This window comes from Canis aureus, chromosome 8 (assembly GCF_053574225.1).
Source record: "Canis aureus isolate CA01 chromosome 8, VMU_Caureus_v.1.0, whole genome shotgun sequence".
In the NCBI taxonomy this organism is placed as follows: domain Eukaryota; kingdom Metazoa; phylum Chordata; class Mammalia; order Carnivora; family Canidae; genus Canis; species Canis aureus.
The window spans coordinates 66,773,868-66,794,643 of record NC_135618.1 but is presented as its reverse complement, the minus strand read 5'-3'; the positions used below and the strand labels follow the sequence as shown (position 1 = coordinate 66,794,643).

General features: G+C 49.7%; 2 long non-coding RNA genes across 6 annotated transcripts; one reads left to right on the top strand and one right to left on the bottom strand.

Annotated features, from left to right (window-relative positions):
* Positions 1-6,675: 6,675 nt before the first annotated feature.
* LOC144319541 (uncharacterized) lies at positions 6,676-13,643 on the top strand. 4 transcript variants are annotated; one of them, XR_013385344.1, is made up of 3 exons: positions 6,686-7,855; positions 7,945-8,106; positions 9,680-13,643. It is a non-coding gene; the product is annotated as an uncharacterized LOC144319541 (long non-coding RNA). The 4 variants fall into 4 exon arrangements; XR_013385345.1 differs by lacking the exon at positions 9,680-13,643 and having other exon boundaries at positions 6,686-7,218; positions 7,628-7,855; positions 7,945-8,909; XR_013385346.1 differs by lacking the exon at positions 9,680-13,643 and having other exon boundaries at positions 6,687-6,856; positions 7,628-7,855; positions 7,945-8,909.
* LOC144319540 (uncharacterized) lies at positions 10,467-20,773 on the bottom strand. Of its 2 annotated transcripts, none has more exons than XR_013385342.1 (6): positions 20,424-20,773; positions 15,447-15,547; positions 14,560-14,673; positions 13,999-14,068; positions 13,216-13,294; positions 10,467-12,541 (listed from the first exon to the last, which is right to left on the bottom strand). It is a non-coding gene; the product is annotated as an uncharacterized LOC144319540 (long non-coding RNA). The 2 variants fall into 2 exon arrangements; XR_013385341.1 differs by lacking the exon at positions 10,467-12,541 and adding an exon at positions 12,676-12,832.
* Positions 20,774-20,776: the final 3 nt, after the last annotated feature.

Below are 20,776 nucleotides of genomic sequence, written 5' to 3'. Positions count from 1 at the left end.
CCACCCGGGATCCCGCAGGGCCGCTTCGGGTCGTGCAAGCTTTGCCCCCTGCAGGGAAGAGCGGGGCGCGCGGCTCCGCCTGGCCTGCTAGCGCTCAGCGGATGTTCGGTCCCTCGGTTTTCTTCTTGACAAATTAAATTAGGTAATTTCTAGGAGGTGTAGCCGCTGATGACAAATAATCCCCCGCTTGGAGACAAAACCCTGCATATTGAGCCCCCAGTAGGTGACACGCACCGCCCCTCCGCTGCTCGTCGGTCCCGCCAAGCGTCGCAGCAGCCCGGGAGGTACTTACCATTAGCCCTCGTTACGGCCGGGACCGAGGCTCGGGCAAGGGGAGTGGCCTGAGCTTGACGCAAAGACCGGCCACTCGGTCGGGTTCCCTCCCCGATGTACTTTCATTGCCACCAGCTAATGCTTAATGGGTTTGGAATAATACTTGGAAAAGAAGGATCTGCAGGCTTAGGGCTCCTGACACAGCTCCTCTAGGCCTTTCCAGGGTCTTCTGTAGCACTTGGTGTACCCCAGCTCCTTTCAAGTGACTTGGAGATTGATCTAGCGCAGCACTCACCTTATTTTTTTTTTAAGATTTTAATTATTCATGATAGACATAGAAAGAGAGAGGCAGAGACACAGGCAGAGGGAGAAAGAAGCAGGCTCCATGCAGGGAGCCGGATGTGGGACTCGATCCAGGGACCCCAGCACCATGCCCTGGGCCACAGGCAGGCACCAAACCACTGAGCCACCCAGGGATCCCTCGCTCACCTTATTTTTAACTCTACTTCAGGGACCATCCTATCTGTCAGTCCCAAGATTAGCTCCTCAGGGCCTGTCTCCTGCACTGGTCATCATCATCCCAGCATCCTGGTGGGGAAGAAGGGAGGCCGAGCCTGGGTAGCATTAGGGGAGAGCCAGGTCAAGAGTGGAGACTGGACTAGAGTCGCCAAGGACTTTGGGGCCAACAGGAGTCCCGGCCTGAGAGAGGGATGGCCCCAGTGTACCATCCCACCAAGGAAGAACAGGGGTGCACCCCCAACCTCATCAACCAGTGAAAAGTGGGCTTGGGTCGATTGTGCTGGGTGACCAGCGGACACTCCTACAGCCCCCATCCTTCCCACCTGCAACTGCTAATGAGGTAGCTGGGTGAGATCCTTTCCAATGGGACTCAAGCTAATTTGGCTGATGTCCCTTCAATTTCCTGGTTAATTTCCCCTTCTTCATGTGCCTTTGCTAATCAAGCTCCACAAAGTCCTCGCCTCTGGCTCACTCTTCCTCCAGTTATTGGTTTGCCACCCTGTGAGCAGTGTCCCCTTGGAAATCCATAGTCCTGAAGGAGAGGGTGCGGCTTGGGATTTCCCAATGTCACTTTGGTGGGACATTGCTCAGACACCACCAAATGGGTCCTGCCCCTTCATTCAGGAGCAAGCGGAGTGTGACCTGTTATCCTAAGTTCTGCCTTTAAAAGGCCTGGGATGGGGGGTGGGGGCGGGTGGAAGAACAAAGATGACAGGCCGGGGACACATACAAGAAGCAGTCTGGTAGGAAGTCAGACTCACAATGGCAGTTCCATAAGGTTTGTGCAGTGGGGGGGTTGGAGGTGCCCATGAACTCTGGGTGCCCTAAGAGTAGCAGGGCAGAAGTTCCATCTAGAATGCCAGTGGTGGGCAGCCCAGGTGGCTCAGCGGTTTAGGTTTGGCGCCGCCTTTAGCCCAGGGCCTGATCCTGGAGGCCCCTGGTAAGAGTCCTACATGTCAGGCTTCCAGCATGGAGCCTGCTTCTCCCTCTGCCTGTCTCTCTACCTCTCTCTCTTTCTCTCTCTCTCTCTGTGTGTCTCATGAATAAATAAACAAAATCTTTAAAAAAAAAAAAAAAAAAAAAAAGAATGCCAGTGGTGACTTGGCCCAAGGGGCCAGGGGACCAGCGTTCCAGGCAGCATGAACTCCCGTCCCAAAGAGCAGCCCCCTTTCTGGTGAGGCTGAGTCACATGGTGTGATCCAAACCCTGGGAGAGTCTCCAGCAAGCAAGAGTGGGGCTGCCCAGAGGAGGGTGGGCCTAGATGTGGGAGGCAGGATAGCATCCTATAAGACTTTATGGCAGAACTGCCAGAGCTTAAATGGGAGGAGTAAAAAAAAAAAAAAAAAAAAAAAAAAAAACGGGAGGAGTAGCATCAGATTTGCACATTAGAAAATTGGCTTTGGCAGCACTGTAGAGGGTAGTTCAGAGGCAGGGAATCAAGGAGAGAGGGACAGCCGTGGATAGAGATGGAGAGGAGAGGAACGGGGTAAGAGAGCCCACGGAGACTTGATCACCTCCTGACGGATGTGGAATAGTCATGATGCTCAGGTTTCTGAGCAGTGTTGCCAGAACACAGGTGTGAACCAGAAGCAGTGGTCTGGAGGGGACACGTGGGAGCTCGCACTGGCTGACTCCATGCACACAGATCCCGAAGAAACACCCAACCCCAAGGGAAGGCTGTGCAGGAAGGAAACTATGAAGCATTAGTCTTATGGTAAAGATCTGAAACGATCTTAGCGGCTGACAGCCGATCACCCACTCAAGTATCTATGGAGCCCAGGATGCAGCAGAACTAGCACCATCCTGCCTCCTGGAGCTACACTCTAATGGGCTGGAGGCAGCTTTAGGAAGTGGCGAGTCCTACAGCTGGGAAATGAGCAGGGTCCTGGCCCCAGGGCTGAGGTGGCCGAGGTGCTTGGAGTGGGTGTGTCCAGAAGGTGAGCAGAGCCTGGAGGCAGATCGGAGCTGGCCAGAAGGATCAGCTTCTGTTTGTTTGCTTGCGTTCTGAGGGGAAGGAAACAGCGTGTGTATAAACTAGTGGGAATGATGTAGGAAGAGGGAGGATGTGGGAAAAAGGGAGAAGCAGCCCAGCGGCCCAGCCCCTGCTGGGACAGCGGGGTCATCCACAGAGAAGGTGGAGTATGTGGGGGCCCTGCAGGTGGACAGGGCAGGTGCGGTGTTCTGTTTGTTTTCCAGATGACACAGGAAGCAAAGTCTGCAGTGAGATGGAGGGGAGGGAAAACGAGGGGTAAGGGGGTTCAAGGAGAAAAGAGGAAGTAGGGGAGTCACTGGGGAGAATGGGCATTTGGCCAGGCTAGAGTCAGGATCTGACCGCACCAGTGTTAAGAGCTGACCTGGGGCGCCGCTGCTTCCTTTACCTGGGGACCAAGAGTAGCCGGACTTGTGTTAGAAAAATGACACGAGCCCCGGATGGAGTGCCTGGTGCTCAGTCTCCTGTCAGCAAACCAGGACTCAACACCCAGCCAAACTGCAGCTTCAACCCTTCCCAGGAGCGGTTTCAAACCAATCTGGAATGTCCTGGCCAGCAGTAGTGAGGTGATCCACTGGACAGGACCCTCAGAACCCCCGGAGGGGAGGTGGCCCGCTTGCTCCTTGCCCCGTCCCCGTCTGCCTACAGAAGTCTCCCATGTTGTGCAGCACTTGGAGCGCCTGTCTGCTGAATGGGATGCTGCCCAACTCACGAGTCACTGAATAAAGTTAATTTGATCTTCAAATTTACTCAGTCGAGCTTTTAAACACCTCAGTCCATCCTCAGGGCCATCCCATGAAGTAAGACTTGGACAGCCCCCAACTGCTTGACACAGAGAGGTCCTGTAACTTTTCCAAGGTGTCTCAGCCAAGAAAGGTGGATCTTCAGTTCCCACATCGGCACTCATGCCACTAGCGATCCCTGTATGCTGCTGCCTCCGTGCAAAGTGCACAAGAAAAGCCAGCCACGACGCTTTTAACAAATACGTTCTGATTAAAGAAGATTTGGAACAATCTTCCCTTGTGCACATTTCTCAGCTGCAATTCTGCACATTCATATCATGTGTACATTAAAAAAAATTGTAAGTATTGCCAGTTCCATAAAAGTAAGTAAATATGATTTTAACTGCTATGTGTACATGGCTTCACTGGGAGCACCCTGTAGGGGACCTGGTGAGTCGGCGGACGTGCTGGCCCCCACCTGGGAGGCACCACTGTCCTCCAGACCTTGACTGTCACCAAGAGCTCCCTCAGATGTAGCTAGAGGAAACCAAAACAAGGATCATGGCCTTTTTTTTTTTTTTAAGAATTGGATTTTTAATTTATTAGACATAGAGAGAGAGAGAGGCAGAGACACAGGCAGAGGGAGAAGCAGGCTCCATGCTGGGAGCCCAACGCGGGACTCGATCCCAGGACTCCAGGATCGCGCCCTGGGCCAAGGGCAGGCACCAAACCGCCGAGCCACCCAGGGATCCCTCGTGGCCTTTTTTGCAGACTGCTGATTACCCATCATGTGAGTGTCTTGCACATTCAGGAAACTAGCATCTCACATGGTTGGGATTGTGGGGGGCGGGGAAAAAAGCAGCAGCAGCAAATATTTCAAAATCCAAGGCTGTAAAACCACAAGTGCCTGGCTCAGAGAAGGCGCTCACCAAATATTTGCTTCATGTTTATCTTAGATAAACATTTGGTAAACCTTACAATCCTACTAGGTGCATATTTCTGAATATTTTTATAAATTAAGCACCTATGTTTCTATGCAACACAGATGACAGTTTCATGCTGGGTCACCATGTAAATCTCAGCACACATAATACATATTACTATCTTTAAATGCATCCTATGCCCTTTGTTCTCTAAGAGGTGGTCCTTGCTCCATAGGTCTACTCAGTAGAACACATACAGTAAAACACAGATAACGTCTAAGTCAACATTTTCCAGCAATTCTCACAAGAACAAACCGCAAATCCTGGATGGCAAGTTTCTAGCCAAGTCTATTTCCAAGTAGCTGTACTCGGCAGCCCTGGAAAGCAGCTCTGTATAAGTGGATGTAACGGACGGATCTGGATTAATAGGCAAAACCACAAAGTCAAACGCCAGTGTGGCAACCACGTGCAAAATTGATTTAACGCCTTTTAGCTCTGCCATATTCGGCGTAACAGAGCCAGGTGCTTTTCCCAGACTGCTTGATCGGGGGCTGGGGGAGTCCAAGAAAACTGCAGCCAAATTTGGATGCTGAGGGCGGCACACAGAGGAAGTGGCTGAAGTTGGGATAACAGCGGGTTGCCAGCCGGATTTCTACAAAGTGAGAATAACTCCCATCTGAGCTTTGTAAGCCCGGCTTTCTTACACTAAGGCTTCCAGCATCCTTTCACAACTCTTAACAGTGTCCCCGCTGTGGGGCATTTCTACCCTGTCACTTCCCACAATGACAGAATCACCATTTCTAAACAGAACTTACGGGGAGAAACCCAGCCATGGTCACACACGTGTTGGGTACCGTGTGGGGTTCCCTATCAGGGCCATGACAGTCAGATTTTACATATAAGGAAAGTGCCTTCTCTCCACTAAGTCAGGCCCGCTGAACCCCTTTGGGCCAGGATAGTGTCTCATCCACCCACCCTACCCCACCCCACTCCCGCACCCCCCTGCCTGGGATAGTAGGTGCTCAACAAGTGCTGACCTTAAGGTCACTTGCCCACGATCATATGGCTGGTAAGGATGCCAAACCAGAGCCTCCTGCCGCCAGGACTGAGCTCTGGCCCATACACCATGACGTGCATCTCTCTTCAGGCTAGAAATAGGTATGGATCATCCCAGAAAGCCATTCCTGGTTTTAAAAAGCCAAGAGTGCCCAGAGTGTAAGGAAGATGTCCATGAAGATGATTAATGCCCTCTGGGATCTCACGCAGTGGTTTTTGTGATTACAGAGTATCATTCAGGGAAAAAGATGCACCTCCAAAACTTCTGTACCCTCTCCGAGGTCAGTGAAAGTTACTCAGATTTACAGAAGGTATTTCCCTTTGAAATCTGTCACCATTGTTTAATTTGTGACAGTAAAGAGAAACCAAGGTGAGCTTGTTACCATTTACCAGAGCACTGAATTCAGTGACACCTGGGCCTCTTTTGGTTGGGAGAAAGCAGATGACCATTCCCGAGCTGATGTGACAGGTCACCTGCTTAGGTCAGCAAGGGACCCCTGTGAGCTGCCCCAGCTGGGGATTTCTATAGCCCCTTGCAGGGCCTCCAAGGGTTCTGGCCTTCCTTCTCAGCCCTTATTCTGTTTGGCCAGCAACTCCCAGAACTCAGTTCTGCAAGCTGCGGAGTGAAGCAGAAGAGAAGGAGGCTTTGACATGGTTTCATTAAGGAGCTTTGTGGGGCAGCCTGGGTGGCTCAGAGGTTTAGTGCCGCCTTCAGCCTAGGGCATGATCCTGGAGACCTGGGATCAAGTCCCACGTCAGGCTCCCTGCATGGAGCCTGCTTTACCCTCTGCCTGTGTCTCTGCCTCTCTCTCTCTATGAATAAAAAATAAACAAAATAAAAAGGAGCTTTGTGAAACTGACTGGCTTGGAGGGGTGAGCGGACGGGGGTCCCCAAAAGAGGCCACCTCTGCTGAAAGGCCCCAACCCCCTCTCCTCTGGCCAGCCTGCCCACCCTATCCAGTGGCCCCTACCTGCTGCTTGCACTGTTGTCATGGCTAACTTCAGTGAGCTGCCCCTGGGCCTGGGGAGGGAGCCTGAGGACCGAGCTGGGAATGGTCCCCTTATGCTCCAGCAGAAGACAGGCAGTGGCTGACATGAAGGCGAAGTGGAGAAGGCCCCAGGGGAGGAGCCATTGCGGGGCAGGGAGGCCCAGGGGGAACTAGGCAGGGGATAGAACACAGCCTCACAATCCTCCCCTGTTCCAAGATTCTCAAGTTCTGAGCATGGAGTCCAGCCACCAGGAAGAGGCTGGAGGCACCACCCATGAGACTCAGTCTCTGGCAGTTAAGACAAAGCCCTTTTAATAACACCGCTAACGCCATCCCTGGTCAAATCCATGACTTATGAGAGGTAGGAAAAGTAGGGTGAGCCAGGTAAGGACAAAATGTGACCGGCACCAAAGACAAAAGCCCGGTGCCAGGTTTCATCCTGTGTCCCAGGAAACTGTCAGTAGGGACAGGTGGAGCAAGGATTGTAGCCTTATCCATGAGGTGATGGCCCCCTCATCAGAGCAAGCACCCTTCACAACCATCATTCATTCATTTCTATGGGTTGTTGCCCTGACTTTTCTCGGTCAAGTTCCTTCCGGAGTTCCAACATAGACCTAAGAAGGGAAATGTACATTACACCTCTGCCAGGAGAGAGGGGGTGCCAGGAGCTGAGCATAAGACTGGTGGCAGGATCCAGAAAAGCAAGAGCTGTTGGGAGAAGCCCAGCAGGGCCCACTCTGTCCATGGTGGGTCCTGTTCATCTACCTGACTGCTGCAGGCCAAAAGTTGTCATGGGTGTGAAATGCAGACTGGCTCCTCACTGCATCCCACATACCGCATCGCTGAGGAATCCGCTTTCCAATCTGAGCTCCTATCTGAAGTTCACATCGTTACAGTGAGAAAAACTGGATACTGCAGAACAACATGTGGTCTGTGGTGCTACCCATATGCAACCCTTAGTCTTCTAGTTTCAGAGAAGCCTCCTGCAGTGAAAATACATCCCCCTCCCATATGCCTGCACACAGGAGCCAGGACGCACAGGAGCCAGGACGTGTAGTCTCTCCTTTAAAAAAAAAAAAAAAAAAAAACACAACACAACACAACACAACAAAACCCAAACCTTATTTAGATGTAATTGTGAGGTCTTTCTTTTAGAGATGACACAACCTTCTTGTCCCTCTGTCACCGCCAAGCCTCCTGAGCATATCCAGGCTCTCTGGGCTCCTCCCATACCAAGCTGGGAAGAATCACCCTTCGGAGCTGCTGTGCTCTGCTCTCATTGCTCAAACGAGTCAGCGGTCCTCCACTGCCTGCAGCACAAAATCCAAGCTCTTCAGTGTAGCATCCGAGAGCTACTGACCATGAGAAGCAGCCCCTACGCAGGTCAGCCGTTCCTCCTCCTCCCACATCACTAACTTGGCACTTTTTCCCAGGGAACCTGAGTTGACTGGTTTTGTTATTGTTTCTGACAGATCCTCCTTCCCCGACAGAGTCAACAGGCTCCAGGATGTCAGGCTGTCCAAATTCCAGACCTCCATTCCCTGGACCCACTAACCTGGAGCCCACCTAGGGCTGTTTCCTCACCTGTCAAATGGGGTCATAACTGTAGCAACCTCATCAGATTTTTGTGAGAGGTGATTGTGTGTGTGTGTGTGTGTGTGTGTGGCACGGAGTGGGCATCCAGCATGGCACGTGGCCACTGTCTCCAAGCACTGGGTACTGCCCGGAACCTTGTACAGGAATCTGCATTGACATCAAGTAAGAGAGGACAGTCCTTCTGTCCCCATACGTAACACAGGAAAGGGTTTCTAGCGGATCTGGTGATCCTTTCCTAGGAATTAGATGCACATGTGATTTACTAGGCTTGACTTTTCCCCCTCGTGGACAATTTGCTTTTTTTTTTACTTGGAGATCTCTGCATCTCCATGGAGATGCCCAGGCCCTCTGTTCTCTTACTATAATAGAAGAGATGTCTCTGTTTGATGGAAGGCCAGGCCCCATCTCAGATTTTGGAACCCAGATCTTTCCCTGGTTGACTATGTAGGTTCCTAACTATCCCAGAGCATCAGGCATGAAGAGGACATCCACATTCCCTATACTTTTTTAATACTCAGTTTAAGCTCTTATGAATCAAATTTCACAAATCTTTCTTTTCACATCTAAAACACAGCTACAAATAATGTAATTCTCTTCAACAACTTAACCTGTTATAAATAGGGCATGGTTAGTTATTGCAAACACCTCAGCACAGAAAGCATGTACTAATTTCTCACCAAATATCATCATCATTGGGTCGACTGGGGGGGCTCAGTCAGCTTTTGGCTCAGGTCCGCACATCGGGCTTCCTGCTCAGCAGGGCGTCTGCTTCTCCCTCTGCCTCTTCTTCTCCCCCTGCCTGTGCTCTCCCCCAAATAAAAAAATAATATATTTTTTTAAATATTTTATTTATTTATCCATGAGAGACAGAGAGAGGAAGAGAGAGAGGCAGAGACACAGGCAGAGGGAGAAGGAGGCTCCATGCAGGGAGCCTGATATGGGACTCGATCCTGGGTCTCTAGGATCACGCCCTGGGCTGAAGGCAGCGCTAAACCACTGAGCCACCCAGGCTGCCCAAATAAATAAAATCTTAAAAAAAGATAACTATCAATATCATCTTCATGATTCCCTTTACTTTTTGAAAAAAGAGAGGTTTTTTCCTTTTTTTTTTTAAGATGTTGTTTATTTATTCATGAGAGACACAGAAAGAGAGAGGCAGGGACATAGGCAGAGGGAGAAGCAGGCTCCATGCAGGGAGCCCGATATGGGACTTGATCCCAGGATTCCAGGATCATGCCCTAAGCTGAAGGTAGACACTTAACCGCTGAGCCATCCAGGTATCCCAATTTCCTTTACTTAAAAAAAAACAACAAAAAACCAAAAAACCTTGCTAGAGTTACGGCTATATTTATTTTGGTATTTTTCCAAGGTTAAAGGCTCCAAACAAAAAAGGGTACCATCTATAACTAGCCAAGTTAGGACATTTTGGTTACAGATGGATTCTTGGTGAGGGCTGGAGCTAGGCCATCAGACTAAATTTGCTTTTTAGAAATGTCATTTCCTGCATCAGTCAGATTTGTAAAACCCACACCCTTCACATAGATTTTAGTTCTTTGCAACTTTATGTCTCCCCTAAAATGATGCATCTTTTTTTTCTTTTTTTTTTTTAAGATTTTCCTGATTTATTCAAGAGAGACACAGAGAGGCAGAGACATAGGCACTGGGAGAAGCAGGCTCTCTGTGGAGAGCTTGATGCAGGACTCTATCCCAGGAACCCTAGGATCACAACCACAACCAAAGGCAGATACTCAACCTCTGAGCCACCCAGGTGCCCAACAATACATCTTTTAAAAAATATTTTATTTTTAAGTAATCTCTACATGCAACATGGGGCTCAGACTTACAACCCTGAGATCAAGAGTCACATGCTCAGGGCACCTAGGGGGTGCAGCTGGTTAAGCATCTGACTCTTGGTTTCAGCTCAGGTCACGGTCTCAGGGTTGTGGGATCAAGCCCCGCATTAGGCTCTATGCTCAGTGGGGAGTCTGCTTAGGATTCTCTCCCTCTCCTCACCCACTTCCCTACCCTCCCCCATCCCCTACCCTGTGCACATGCACTTCCTCTCTCCCTAAAAAAGTCGCATGCTCTACTGGCTAAGCCAGCCAGGTGCCCCTATAACAATGCATTTTTAAAGTCTTGCTGAGGGGTATTCCAAAACCCATCTTTGGGTATTTTTTATAATTGATTAACCTAGTCTTGTCATTACAAAATTGTGACTTCATCTGTTAGTATTATTAAAAATTTATGTTTGCCTTATTAGCGTTGCATTAAGATTAGCAAGATCTCTAGAAATTTTATTACCCAGAAATGAAGGACTGAATCTTCATGGTGATGTCTTCTCTTCAGGACACTTGGGTGATGTATTACCGACCTGGGAATATGTAGTGAAGCCTGTTCCTTTTTTTTTTTTTTTTTAAGATTTTATTTATTTATTCAAGAGACACACAAAGAGAGGGGCAGAGACATAGGCAGAGAGAGAGGCAGGCTCCTCAGGAGCCTGATGTGGCACTCAATTCCGGGATCTCGGGATCACGCCTGAGCTGAAGTCAGATGCTCGGCCAATGAGTCACCCAGGCGTCCTGAAGCCCGCTCCTTACCTGGCTTTTGTGTGTGAGCACTGCAACAGGCACCTGCCTGTTTTTGTGAATAATCACCAGTCCAGGGGCACCTGGGTGGCTCAAATGGTTAAGTATCAGGAACCCCCGGTGGCTCAGCGGTTTATTGCTGACTTTGGCCCAGGGCGTGATCCTGGAGACCCGGGATCGAGTCCCACCTTGGGCTTGCTGCATGGAGCCTGCTTCTCCCTCTGCCTGTGTCTCTGCCTCTCTCTGTCTCTTATGAATAAATAAATAAAATCTTTTAAAAAATGGTTAAGCATCTACCTTTGGCTCAGGTCATGATCCCAGAGTCCTGGGATCAAGCCCCATGTCAGGCTCTCTGCTCAATGGGGAGACTGCTTCTCCCACTCCCTCTGCCTGCCGGTCCCCATTTGTGCTGGGAAAATCAACACGTACATGTATGTTAGAAATCTCCTACTGTATTCATTTTCTAGGCTACACGACACAGTACCACAGATTGAGCAACTTAAAACAATTCATGAGCCCATAGCCAACATGTGGTCAGGCTGTGTACCCACCTGGAAGCCCGAGTGGGGAAAGATTCACTGCTGGGCCGTTGGGCTGTTGGATGGACTCACTTCCCTAGCTTCTCACTGGCTGTTTCAGCCACCCTCAGATCCTAAAGGCTGCCAGAGGTCCCCTGCCCCAGGGCCGTCCCCAGAGGCCATTGATAACATGGCTGTTTGCCTCTGCAAGGATGGCGGGAGTGAGTTTCTAGCCTCAGAAGAGACCAAGTCCCCCTTGAAAGGGCTGTTATCTAACCCAAGCTCACCCAGGATCATCTCCCTTCCAATTAACTCAAAATCTACGGATTTTGAACCTTAAGTACATCTTGTACACTCCCCACATCTCTGCAGTATTCTACTAGCTAGAGGGGAGCCACGGGCCAGCCCACATCACAGGAGGGGACTACAGAGTGGGCAGAGATCACGGGGCCACTCGGGGTCTGTCTCCACAGCCACTTACTGAAAGCAGTGGGCATTATGCAGATGTCTGACCCTCTGCACCTGCAGCCACGCTTGTGCAGCTTCATAGTAACGTGTGCCCTGGCTCCATGGGCCTGGCCCTGCAGGTTCTCTGAGCTCACTGTTACTTGCCTCATGTCTCCCCGGCCCCAGCCACGCCGCCTCCCTGCGGGTCCTGGGCCGTTGCATCTGACATTCCCGGCTTGTGCTTCACTCACATCCTCGCCCCTTTATTCGCCGCCCCCACTCACAGAGCCCTGTCAGGGAAACCCTAAAACTACGCAGAGAGGCAGTCAGTAGGGATGAGGCTCTGGGGTCAATGCCTGAAGGCTGAATCCCAGCTGCCTCTAGGCAATGTGACCTCCCCAAGCCCCAGGGTCAGCCTTTGTCAAGTAAGGCCAACAGTCTGAGCCCTTGCGGCAGCGGCCTGGCTAATGCACCTGAGTGTCCAACCTCTCTTTTCCATCTGGGCTGGGAGTGGACCCTGGTGCGGTTTCAGGGTCAGCTTGCCTGCATTCCTGCCCATCCAGAGGCCCTGGTCAGGGATCCCACCCTGCTCTGGTCCCTTCCCTGGTCCTTTTTGGTTTCTGGAGAAATTTCCTTTATATATTTTTTTCCTCAATTTCATGTCCTTTGGATCAGGAGGCATATTGGCTACCTATAGAGGCCTCTCCATACCTCAATCAAGTTCATTCTGTCTCCCATTTCTCCAAATCACTTCCACTACCTGCCCCACGTCCAACCACTCTCCAGCATTTACTGAGTACTCACAATGCCTAAAGCACTATACCAGGCAGCAAATCAGCCTGTCAAACAACCCCGAAGTTCAATTTCCTTAAGCTTCCTTTAATTGGTGATCTTCACCATTTAGGGATAATGAGTGACAACAGCTGCAAAATATAAATTGGGAAAAGATCATAGAACACTTCATCCTTAAAACATGTACTTGGAAATACAGTAGGAGACCAGAAAGAGGAATTCGGGAATTCTATAATAAGACCTTACGTTAAAGGCAGCAGTAACATACAGCTGATGTTTGTTTTTTTAATTTAATTTGAGAGGGAGGGAGAGTATGCACAGCATAGAGGGTGGCGGAGGAGCAGAGGGAGATGGACAAGCAGACTCTGCACTGAGCTGGGAGTCCAACCCGGAGCTTGATCCCACGACTCCGAAGTCAGGACCTGAGTGGAAACCAAGAGGCAGATACTCAACCAGCCAAGCCGTGCAGGTGCCCCAAGCCGATGTTTTAAGAGATTAGACCACAGGCTCTTTAGAGCAGGAAACTGGGCTCTTTCTGTACCTGCACCCACACTGTTCTTGGCCTGCTGTTCAGTGGTTTGAAAGTAACTTAGGAATTGCTGTTGGGACAGGTTCTTGCGTGGGAGACCTCGGCAGGTTCCTGCCTACAGCCCCCAGGCCAACACAGCTGGGTGAGCTTTTTTTTTTTTTTTTTTTTTTTTTTTTTTAGGGTGAGCTTTCTGTTCACTTGGGGATCTGACACCTGTGACTATACGAGAGGGTGAGGACACCACCACTGGTGACTGGTATTTGCCTCCCATCTCACCATCAGGTCCAAAGCAACAGAGGGGACTGGAAATTCATGTCGTCCTGGGCACCGGTCCCAGCCTTGCCACTGCCTGCCTCTAAAGAGAAAATCACAATGACAATTTCTGACTGTTCTGTGTGAGAACTACCTCTGTTGCCTAGGAGATCTGGGAATCTTGGCAGGGACCCCAAGAGGTGAGATCCTTGCTCCCTCAAACCTCCAGTCCCTAGGACATACCAAAGGAACTGGATGTTGGTTAATGCATACTCGAGCCTGGAACTTTGGGTCTGCAGCGAGACAGAGGGAATGGGCAGAGGGCAGCAGCAGCACCATCCAGGGTCTGGAACTGAGTGGAGGCCATGATACTGGGGCTGTTACGATGGCAGGATGTGCATGGTGATTTGGGCTCTCATGTACCCCTCTTCCTGCTGGTTTACTGAACCTGATTTTCTAACCTGCTGTGGATTCTATGAGTTACACAAGACCCACTGCTATGGATTCCCTTCCACCTTTCAGTCTGCAACCCAGCTGTGTGGACACTGATAAATCACTTTATCTAGCTGTGCGTTTGAGCACTGTCAGATGGGGCTGGTAACAGCCACTGGGACTGGCCCAACACAGGCTGCACTCTTCTTTCCCAGGGGAAGCTCCCAGAAAAGATGTGGCTGACTTGGGCTCAACTTTTTGAGAATAAAAATGAAATGGATGTCAATTTGTAATATTCATTAACTTGGTTTTATGTGCAGATTTCAAATCAGAGATACACCCATGAAATGTTTAGAAAACATTTTTCACTCTTACTTTTCTGAAAATGACTCAAACTTCTTTTTGTGTTGCTATCACCACGGTGTCCCCATCATGCCAATGCTCCCTGTGCCAACAAAACAGATTTCCAGGGCTCATCATCTTGTCTTTTTTCTGGATTGTTTGAGCTACAACATTTTTTAAAATCCTGTGTGATACTGTCACTAGTAAGTTATCTCATTCATGTAGAACTAGGATAGTTGCTTTTACCATATGTCCTTAAAAAAAAAAACCACGCCTTTTTAAATTATAAAATATAATAGAGAAGTCTGTCTGAGATATAAATGTTGTGAGTTATCATAAAGCAAAACTGACATAACCACTGCCCTGGTCAAGAACTAAAACACTGGCGGTAATCCCAAAGCCTCTGCACATCCCCTTGGTGCTCCAAAGGCATCCGCACCCTGGTTTTTATGGTAATGTTATGGTAACCACTTCCTTATCTTTATATTTTTACCAAAAATATACATCTGCAAACATTGTAATTCTTGCCTATTTTCGAACATCACATATAAAAGGGATCACATATACTCCTTTAGGCTAGCTTTTTTTACTCACCATATGTTCTAGATTCACCCGCATTTTTGCATCGAGTTGCATTTCATTTTTTGTTACTGATAATATCCCGCTGTATGACTAGATCACATTCATCTGTTCCACTGCTGATGGACCCTGGGGGCCGTTAGAAACAATGCTGCTGAGAATGTTCTCACATGTGCTCCCGAAGTGTGTACTGGTAAAGGCACTGCTGACCACAGGACGGGCCTAGCTTCAGGTTCACTGGATAGTGTCAGACTGACTTCCCCAGGGGTAGCAGCAACTTATACTTCCACTTGGCATAACCTATAGGCAACTCCTTGTGGGTTTAATTCCTATTCCCCTGCTTTCTAGCTAAAATTGAGCATTTTGTCAGGTCTATTAGCCATTTGTAGTTCCGCTTTCTTCTTAAGTGCCTGTTCAGGTCCTTTACCTTTTTCACAATTTAAATGTCTGGGGGCACCTCGGTGGCTCAGTGGTTGAGCTTCCACCTTTGGCTCAGGTGGTGATCCCAGGATCCTGGGATTAAGTCCCGCATCAGTCTCCCCGCAGGGAGCCCGCTTCTCCCTCTGCTGAGTCTCTGCCTCTCTCTCAATGTGTCAAATAAATAAATAAATAAAATCTTTAAAATTAAAAAATAAACAATTTAAATGTCTTTTTCTTACTGACTGGCAGTTCTTCCTATGTTCTGGATCCTAGCCCTTTGTTGGTTATATGTGTTGCAGATATCTTCTGTTCTGTGACTGGCCTTTTTACCCTTTTAATGGTGTCTTGATAAAGACCCGTTTTTGACTTTAAAGTAGTTGAATTTATAATCTTTTCTGTTATAGGTGGTGCTTTCTACATCTCTTTTGTAGAAATCCTTGCCTATCTCAATATTTTTAAGATATTTTCTTATATGGAGGCACCTGGGTAGCTCAGTCGGTGAAGTGACTCTTGATTTCAGCTCAGGTCTTCATCTAATGGTCACGAGTGAGCCCCACGTTGGGTTCCATGTTGGGTGTGGAGCCTACGTTTAAAAAAAAGAGAGATTTTCTTATATTTCTTCAAGAAGTTTTGCTTTTCACATTTAAATCTGTAATTAGAGTAGCCATAAAGCTAGGTTTATAACTCCTGTCCTAGCATCTCTTCCAGCTAGCAATCCCTTTTACTCTTAAGAGCATCTGGAAATTTCCTTAGGCTTTTCTTCTTGGAATGAGTTAGCAACAGTTGATTCTAATCCTAGCCACCAGAGATTACTGGGTTTTGGAGAGGTACAGAGAAGCATACCAGAATGCCTCAGAAGAGCCAGCCTGGGCCTGGCTTTCACGCCTAGTGGTGGGGTGGCACCCATTCTTGGTGCTCTGCCTGCCTGGGAGAGCTATGGTGAGCCCAGCAGAGCTGAGGCCAGGAACTCCCTTATCAGTCACCACCCAGGGCAGAGCCTACCTGTGGCAACCAACAGCAGAGCTCCATTTCGGTGCTGGAAAGAGAGCTGATGGGATTTGAGATAGGAAGCATCACTCCAGAGTATGTTAATAATAAACTTCATTTGTGTAAATGATGGAAAAACACAATGAAGGACATTTTAGGTACAAGTGGCTTGTCTGACGAGTTATATCTCTGGAATCAGATATACAGTATGTTTCTTTTACATGCAAATAAAAACATAGATGATGGTTTGGTTTTTGAACAGTCTGTGTGAATTTGCGGCCATTAGAAATTCCTGGGCACGTGGTGGGGCTCAATCGGTGCAGCATGTGGATCTTGATCTTGGGGTTGTGAGTTCAAGCCCCACACTGGGTGCAGAGTTACTTAAAAATCTTTAAAAAAAAAAAAAAAACAATAAGAAGTTCTTCAAACTACTGTCAACCAGGAGCCATCATGTGGTCTGGTGCAGAGTGCTGCATACAGTGAGTGCAAAGTCCATCCTGTGTGAGAAGCCTCTGGCCCAGGAGAGAAACAGACCTGTATACCTACTGGTGTATAAATAATCAGGACTTTAAAGGTATGAGTGCAAGCTTTATGTTGCTTCCTGGGGCGTAGTTTATGTTTCGCAAACTAACCTGGGTTTTGTCTACTACTGACCCTTGTACTTTACCAATGACCTTATCACTTTACCGTCCTCCACCTCTTATTAAACACCTTTATACACACAGCTCAAATACACCTCTATGGGTTATAGTACTTCCTGCCTTCTCGTGTAGTTCTCATGCCTTCTCCCTGATTGGACCTTTTCTGCTCCAGGTAAAAAGGTCTCTCAGCCAGTTTGAATCCCCAGCATTGCTAGCACTAACCTAACATGTAGGTTAGGCATAACTCCAAAGATGGCTGTTGAATGAACCCTTGCCTTGGCCATGTCTGTGGGAGTCTGGATAATCAGACAACGGAGATGGTGGCTAACACTGGCTTCCAGGTTTAGCTCACTGTTTGCTGCTGTTTTAGATTTTAGGTGTTGTAGGTTTCTTCATAGAAACAAAAACAGTTTTTCACTTTAAGGCATCGTTACCTAGATGAATCAGGACATGCACATGAACTTTGGAGTTGTCCTTTTCAACAGATGGTTTCAGCAAATTTTCCTCTGCCAGAGATTCAGTCGGGGGGGATGGGTAGAGTGGGTTGGGGAATGCCACATTCTTAACTGCTTCCTCTAGCACCTTAATAACTCTGTACAGTGTGGGTTAGTGGGAGTGAGGCACTACTGATGGAGCGGTGACAAGGGGTAGCTGAAGTCCCTGAGCAATGCTGCCCAGGGTCCTGCCTTACCAGTACCAGGCTCACAGGCAGACATCTGACTTGTGGGCTTTACAAACGGAGGGATAGGGGCACCTTGGTGGCTCAGTGGTTGAGCATCTGTGTTTGGCTCAGGTCATGATCCCAGGGTCCTGGGATTGAGTCCCACATCGGACTCCCTGCTCAGTGCAGAGTTTGCTTCTCCCTCTACCCCACTTCCCCTGCTGGTACTTTCTCTTTCAAATAAATAAATTAAATTAAAAAAAAAGAAAGTCACTCCCTCAAACTTATTGCAGTGTGGTCAGGGATATATATAGGAAAACAATAAGACAGGATGTGGCGGGCACAGAATAAAGAACATACAAGATGAGGGCATAATAACCCATGTCTGGATCCCTGGGTGGCTCAGTGGTTTGGCCCCTGCCTTTGGCGTGATCCTGGGGTCCCAGGATCGAGTCCCATGTCAGGATCCCTGCATGGAGCCTGCTTCTCCCTCTGCCTGTGTCTCTGGCTCTCTCTGTGTGTCTCTCATAAATAAATAAATAAATAAATAAATAAATAAATAAAATCTTAAAAAAAAAAATAACCCATGTCCGTGTTCCTCTGGGTTTAGTGAGACATGACCTATGATCTGAGACTTATGGCTGCATGAGAATGGACAGCGGAAGGAGGATGCGTATGGCATGTGGTAACAGTGGGGGCTGCATAGGAGAAGTTTAGAGGTCCGATGGGGCGAGGGGCACAGCAGCAAATTCTGCCAAGGCTGGAGCCTAAAGATTCAGAGAAGCGCCACAAAATTGAGGATACCATGGAAGGTAGAAATGGTGGGGAAGAGCCAGCGATTTGGAAAGCCTGAGCTCTCTCCTGTGGCTGATGGTCAAGTGTTGGGGAAATCAAGACCGTCCAGCATGTCTATCCAGCCATCCCTCCCTGACCCAAAAATGAGAGACAGATACAGTAATGTCCATCATCCTGAAAGCAGCCCTCTATCGATCATTTGGAATGCCTCTCAACCCAGTGTTGCTTCTGAAACTCTGAGACTTGACACAAATGGCCAAGAGCCTCAAACTCAAATATGCAGAGACTATAATAACAACACTAGTAATATGTGAGCGCTTGTAAGTGCTTTACATGTACCTTCTCATTTCATCCTCCCTCCAGCCCAAAGACACGGATGGTGTTATTCCCATTTTACAGAGGAGGACACAGGCTCAGAGGTATAGTAATTCATATTAAGTTATGGAGCTGGGTGGGATATGAACCTACTAGTGTCTGGCCCAGGAGAGAAGTGGGAAGGACGATAGACAGGACACAAGAAACGGAGGTTAAAATGAAAGAGCAGGGGCGCCTGGGTGGCTCAGTGGTTGAGTGTCTGCCTTTGGCTCAGGGCTGATCCCGGGGTCCTGGGATGGAGTCCTGCATCAGGCTCCTTACAGGGACCCTGCTTCTCCCTCTGCCTGTACCTCTCATGAACAGAATAAACAAAAGTCTTAAAAAAAATAAAATGAAAGAGCAGAAATAGGAAGGAGGACTCTCAGCTGTGGTGAGGGCAGATTTAAAATGCAGGCGTCCTGGCAATAAGTGAAGAGAGTCACCTCTGCATGGGCTGAAAGAACTGGAGGGAGGAGGGGTGCAGTGTTGGTGGCAGGGGGAGGAATCTTGGATCCCCAGAAGTTCCACTGGGTGAGAGTCAGTTCAGGGAAACTGGAATGAATTGTGTGTCACAGCACAGGTGCTCTGCAGGGGCTCCGGGGAACTCCTAACTCAAGGCTTCTTTTAACATGGAAACTGAGGCCAAGTAGAAGAAATGGCTATAAAGTGTCACCGACTGAACAGAATAGAGGTCCCCTGATCTCTAGATGACTACTGCTCTGCTGTCTGGCAGCTACTTGTCCTCCTGCTAATAGAACCTCCTTTTCCTCCGAGGAACCACCCCCTTGTCTCACTGAGCCCTCCTGCCATGGGTCTTTGTGAGCTGGGGCCGCTATAACACAAATATCACAGACTGGGGGTGTTCAAACCACAAACACTGAGCTCTTGCAGCTCTGAAGCTGGAAGTCCAAGATCCAGGCACCGGCAGGTCCCGTGTCCAGTGACAGCCTGCTTCCTGGCTGGAAGACAACCCCCGCCCCCGCCCCCCACCCCACTGTATCCTGACAAGGGGAGGGGGCGTGGGCTCTTCTGGGTTTCTTATAAGGGCGCTACCTTCTTCTTCTTCTTTTTTTTTTTAAAGATTGTATTTATTTATTCATAAGAGACACACAGAGAGAGAGGCAGAGACACAGGCAGAGGGAGGAGCAGGCTCCACGCAGGCAGCCCCTCGTGGGACTTGATCCTGGGTCTCCAGGATCACGCCCTGGGCTGAAGGCGGCGCTAAACCGCTGAGCCACCTGGGCTGCCCCAAGGGTGCTACCTTCTTAGGAGGGCTCCACCACCCCCACTGGGGATTAAGGTTTCGATGTATGAATACTAGGGAGACACAAACATACAGTGTACAATAACCCACATCTCCAGACTAAGTCAGTTCACAAAAGCTACGCTGAAGGTTACACACAAGACCACAAAACTGTCCAGGATGAAGCAGAGGCTTTTCTGCCTCTCCTCCCACTGCTGGCTTTAGCCTATATGGGGCTTCCCACAACACAGCTGGTCTGCAGCCTCAGAAAGGAGCAGGGGCGAGAACCAGAGCAGAGAGGCGACCTGGGTCCCAGCCACAGGGTTTCCCCCTCTATGTCAGGCTGTGTCTGGCCTGCCAACAGTCACGTCTGTTTTTTGTTTGTTTGTTTTTTAATCTCCATCCTCACTGTGGGGGTCGCTCCCGGGGTTGTCGACTGGGTGGAATGAGGTGCAGGAGCCTCACCTGCATCTGGGCCTGGCAGCCAGAGAGCACTCTCATCTGAGCTAGCACTAGGCGCTAGGTTGGCCGCCTCCCATTACGTTTTCTGTCCGTGGCAACACGAGTCTGAACAAAACAGTGGCCTGTTATTGCCACAGCCCCATGCTGTCCCCGCACAATCACAAGTTTGGAGGATTTCTCCTGAGAAGGATAAAGCCTTGAGTTTGCGTGCTCAAAGGCGACATTCAGTTGGAGGGGGAACCACCCAGGCATGGGCAGCCGCCAGCTCTCCTCCTCTGCCCTCCAGGGCCTCCCGGCCGCCCCCTCCTCGCCTTACGTGCTGAGAACACGCGGCTGCCGGGCAGGTCCGGGGGGACGGCGGGCCGGGTCCGGGGGGACGGGTCCCGGGGGGACAGGTCCTGGCAGGCGGGTCCTGGGGTCGGCGGGCCGGGTCCCGGCAGGCGGGTCCTGGGAGGAGGGTCCTCAGGGGTCGGCGCGCTGGGGCCTGAGGTACTACGGGTCGGGGCCTGAGGCGACAACGGGCCGGGGGGGGGGGGGTGCCGGCAGGGGACTCTCGGGGACGACGGGGGCGTCGGTGGTCTGCAGGCCCGCCCGGCTCCCGGGAGCGCGCGGAAGCCCCGCCGCACCAGACCGCCGCGGCACTTGCCCCCGCGACCCCGGAAGTGGGTG